The sequence below is a fragment of the Urocitellus parryii genome (genome assembly GCF_045843805.1).
Source record: "Urocitellus parryii isolate mUroPar1 chromosome 13 unlocalized genomic scaffold, mUroPar1.hap1 SUPER_13_unloc_10, whole genome shotgun sequence".
Classification (NCBI taxonomy): Eukaryota; Metazoa; Chordata; class Mammalia; order Rodentia; family Sciuridae; genus Urocitellus; species Urocitellus parryii.
In genome coordinates, this window is record NW_027551762.1 from 1,747,676 (window position 1) to 1,752,830 (window position 5,155).

A 5,155-nucleotide genomic window follows, 5' to 3' on the forward strand; every position below is an offset into this window, starting at 1 on the left:
CTGTGTACAGATGAATAAAATTGAAAGACATGTTATAAATTACCTCACCACCATGAAAAGTTAATATTAAAATCAAACGCTATTTCTCAAAAACTTGTAAGAAGTGCACCAGTATTTACAGATCCCACTAAACTATGCATAAAGTCTGTACACTCAACACACTGTTTCTCAAAATACAGAGCCTCCACAGGGGCTTGAGGGGTGACAGGCATCAGCAGATGCTTAGTGCCCACCCTTTTCAAGTTTACTCGAAAAATCAAGATCTGAAATAAATATGCAAACAAAACTTTCAGTTCCTTGCAGGAACATGTCATTCCAAAGAGTCACCCATTTAAAGAGTTAACTTTCAAAGTTAAAAAAAAAGAGAGACAAAAGAAAAATGAAATATCAGCAGGCATTGTTTCCACAAGTTTCCTACAACCAGAAGGCCCCTCTGAGCACTGGGTTTGCACTAACGTAGCACCTGCTCACTGGCTGCAGAGACATGGTGCCTTTGCCGCCTCCTGGAGGGCACCATCACTGATGTAGGTAGATAATCTGAATATCATCAATCTGAAGTTTCAACACCTAGGCGCATGACTTCTTGTTAGCCCCAGGGAATTATGAGAAGGTTCTAAAACTCGTAGCACCACTTTCAGAGGAAGGAGGGATGGGGTTCCAAAAAATAAACGCTGAACAAATAAAAACAAACAAAAACCAGTAATTGTCACCTTGGGATCATGTGTTCAAGGACAGACACTGCAATGCTGGAGAAGCCACAGGGATCCTGGAGGGCAGGTCAAGATCCTGCATGCCTCAAGTGACAGAGGACTTTGGATAGTTGGGTAAGGAAGGTTAGAAACTCCTCCCCGAGCAGGAGCACCTCCAGTCTGTCCCAGTGGAGACCGATTCCTCTGTCCTTTCCCTTTGGCCCTGTGCTCACCCCATTTTACTTCCTGTGCTTCTCCATTTTCTCCAGGGTCTTATTAGAATCTGCCGGACTCTGGTCTCTGGGGTTCATATAGGATTTGTCTTTGACAGTCAAGGCTTCTTTGATGTAGTTCTGCACCGCAGACACAGCTGCACAGATGGCCTGGCTACCAAACCCATGGGTAATCAGGGTAAAATGAGATAAACGGTTCTGTTTGTAGTTTCTAAGACCAGGGAGGACCTGTTGTTGCCATTGGGTGTTTGGTCTTGATTGAGGAATTCCGTGAATTCTTTACACACATGCTGAGCCGCCTGCATCGTTGTTCTTCCTCATTTCCATCTTGCTTTACCCCGCAAGGTGAGGCCTGGTTAAATATTCCGGCCACTGGCTTACTAGGAAACTCAACTTCACAGACATATGCAAAGTCCCAAGCCAAGTAAACAGCTCTTCCTTCCACCAAGGATGTCAGGAGGGATACAAGAGCAGCTTTCCGTCTCCCAGCTGGAAGATTCAGCCCAGTCTTGTCCAACTTTTCCTGCAAAGATCAGCCATTTTTGGACTTTGCTTTTCTGAGAACACCTCCCAGCAGCCAGGCATTTAAGCATTCAGAAGGTAACAATCGCCTCTGCACTGCAGCCACAGTCACTTATATTTGGATGTGGAGCTGAAGAGAGACAGTCTTCCCAGAACAGAGCAGAAGACTTCAAGGGATTCATCATGGCTACCAGTAGCTCCTTCTGACAGGGGAGACCCAGGGGATTCTTAGTCTTGGAAAATGAGACCTTTGCGAATTACAGTCTGATCAGGCCCAAACCGGTGTGGGTTGACGTTCTGCACCTCTTCCATCTGGTGAGCCACGTGGTGGAGCCCCAGGTTCTTTGTCAGGCCTGCAGCGTCCAGGGCATGTGCATGGGGCAACAGCAGGACTGAGCATCCCCGCAGGCGCCCTCAGCACCTCCCTCTATCCTGGAGAGTTGGGGAAGCAGGCTGGCCAGGCGCCCTAGGTGCAAAGGTAGAGCGGCCCCCCTCCTGGCTCTGGCGGCCAGGCCAGATCTGCTGCTGGGTGCTGGCGACCTCAGACTGGTGCCGGTTGTTAATGGCCGCAGATTGGCTTTGCTCAGATGCGAGTAGGGATCCACCAACTGAGTGTAAGCCAACTGCTGGTAGGGCGGTGGAAAGTATGGTGGCGGCTGGTATTCAGCAACTCCAGTGTGGGACAGCAGCCGCAGAGCTGTAAAGATGCTGCCCGGCGGTTAGGTGGGAGATGCGAGGGTGGGGGCGGGGATGAGTCCTCAAAGCCCTGTGGCAAAGGTCTGAGGGCTCGGTTCCAGGGCACTCAGAAGCACCAACTCAGGACATCGTGTCCCAAGCCAGATAAGTCCAAGCCTGTGCTCCAGAGGTAAGTCAGCTTGCGGAAAAACACCATGCCCAACGTGCTCGCTCATCAGCCAGCAAATGTTGGAGTCATAATTTAATTTTAAATAATGACTATATTTCAACACTGATTTGTAAAAACTCATGAAAAGTTAGTGGTTGGCTCTTACTTGCTGCTGAAAATTGGTACTAGCACATGACTCAATGGGGACATATTAGAAGGATTTTCTTTAAAATCAGGAAGACGACTCACTGATATCACTGCTTCTGTTATCATTGTACCAAAAGTCCTATCAGTAAATAGAAGAAAATTTTAAAATGAAGAGCATATAAACTGGAAAGAAGAAAAAGCAACTGTTAGAACTTCCAGATGATGTGACTGCATAGATAGAAAATTAAAAAAAAAAATGGTTGCTTAGCTATTAGCTCAATATTCAAAAACTAATGCTATATCGGAACACTCTCTATACTTACAAAATAAGAGAGAATATCAACTAGTAACAAAATATACTGGCTTCTAAGAATGCATCCTAAAAAATTATGCAAGTGTTTATGGGGATCATTATAAAAACTGTGTTGGGAAATGCGCGGGGGGGGGGGGGGGGTGGCTACCTAAATGCAATCTGCAAGAACCACAAGCAGAAAGACTCCATATTTTTAAGATATCATTTTCCCTAACTTGAGCTAAAGGTTCACTAGAAGCCCAATTGAAAGTCCAGGAAGTTGTTCATGAGACTTGAAGGAGTGCCCCACATGGCTCCGGGTTCTTAATCCAGGGGAATGAAGGGAAGGAGCTATGCAAACATGAGTAGAAGACAATTACATCTTTGTTTTCACTAACCTCTAACTAAACTCAACATTTGCTTCAATGACGGAAGTAGATAGGCCACATAGGTTCAGCATGCCCTGTGCATTTGTTACCAATATACATTACAGATATTTTTTTGGTAATCACTGCATGGTTGGAAATGTTTGTGTCTCTCGTCTCTTCAAAGTAGCAGTAGTTATTAAGTTCACCACCAGATTTTGTTCTTTTACATGCTAATTAATAGCCAAGGATGCCTATCATATAAACATTTCTAGTACCCTCGTTACTGCACTTTAATAATTGCTTTTCTCTGTAATTCCAGTTGCAAATGTTCTGCATCTACTAACATTACTCTGAGAAGGTGCTCATTGACTTCAGCAAACTGCAGAATGGATTTGTTCTTGGCACACACACACACACACACAAAAAAAAAAGGTTAAGAAGCCCCCAAAGTGGTTGGGATGTTACTGGAGCATTATGTTATTGGGATATTATGAGCATTTCAATGAATTCTGTTCAGACTTTGCTACCTGGAGTGTTACCATGGCAATTTCTCCAATGCAACAAATTTAGCAGTCCAGTCAGATTCATTCATATTGTATGCAAAGGGGTTCCCCCATTGGTGGGGGGAAAGTGAGGATTAACCCATGAACTGCTTAACATGAGGTCCTGCTCCCTTTCCCAGCTGGGCCCCAGCAGGTCTTCCTTTTATGAGTGTCCACTGACCATCATGACCCATGGCTTTCCCTGTAGTCACCTCTGCTCACATTTTTTTCTCACCACTATGGTGTCTCCCTCCCCCCCTCCCCAAACACAAACTTTAGCTTGCTGAGAACAAAGCACAGATTTGAGAAGCAGAGCATTCAGGGAGCATGCACTAGTTGACTAATCTTGGGATGTTCCTCTGCCTCAGCCTTCTCATCTATACAATGGAGATCACACAACCAACAGGGTAGCTGCTAGGATAAAAAGCATTTGTGTTATTTTCTTTATGGTGAAACAAGTTATCACATATTAAGACCCTACAAATAATCCTGTGAGGACAATTTCCTCAGGTAGTGAGTACTTATAATTGTTGTAGCCTCCACATCCAATTTGATATACAAGAGTGGGGGGGGAGGAATTCACAGTGCCAAACAACACATTCATTCATACCCCAAAGCTTATTATTAAGTGTTGTATTGGACAACCTAACAGGCACGGTCCCTAAACCATATTGCTTGTTGTTTAATTAAACAGAAGGGGGGAGATGCTGAGAGCCATAGCCAAGTAGGAATGACACATGGCATTTTGGGTTGAAAGATGACCCTGCTCAGGGATTAGGGTGGCTCCAGGTTTAGGGTGGATCCTGCTTGGAATAGGGCAGCTCCAGGATTAGGGCGGATCCTGCTGGGATTCAGACGTATCCTGCTGCCTCAGGCTCCCGCTCCTTTGAAGTTCCCCCGGGGTTGAGTTCTTACAGGGTTCTGAGAGAATTGGCGCGCAGAGCCGGGTGAAGGCAGGGTGTTCACGGGAAGTGTGGTAGAGTGTCGGTGAGAGTTTGGGAATAAAGAGTTGCTGTTTGAATCTACAAGGTTTTGTGGTGGCTCGGTGATTTTGTGCCCAGCCACACTGCAGCAATTAAGAAGAAAAAGAAAAAAAAAAAGACTGGGCACAGTAGTGCATGCCAGCAGCTCAGCAGGCTGAGGCAGAAGGATCATGAGTTCAAAGCCAGCTTCAGAAACTTAGCAAGACCTTAAGCCTCTTATCAAGACTCTGTCTCTAAAAAAAAAAAAAAAAGGCTGGAGATGTGGTTCAGTGGTTAAGTGCCCCTGGGTTCAATTCATGGTATCAATAATAATAACAATAATAGTAATATTTTTAAAAAGAAAAAAATAAGTTACAACTTTTATAATATCATCTTTTCTTGGGAAGAACAATTTAATACTTTTTTAAAAATGATCATTTTCTTTATAACCCTTACTGGAAGGCCTTAGAATCAGCTATTCCAGTTGATTCCTGAGGTAACCTGTGAAATCATATGATCAAAACAAGGTGCCCTGCTGCCCCTGACCCACGCGGGC

At 44.8% G+C, this 5,155-nt stretch overlaps 1 pseudogene; it reads right to left on the reverse strand.

The window, feature by feature from the left end:
• Positions 1 to 928: 928 nt before the first annotated feature.
• On the reverse strand, positions 929 to 2,561 carry LOC113178181 (transcription factor AP-2 gamma pseudogene; annotated as a pseudogene).
• Between the last annotated feature and the right edge of the window lie 2,594 nt (positions 2,562 to 5,155).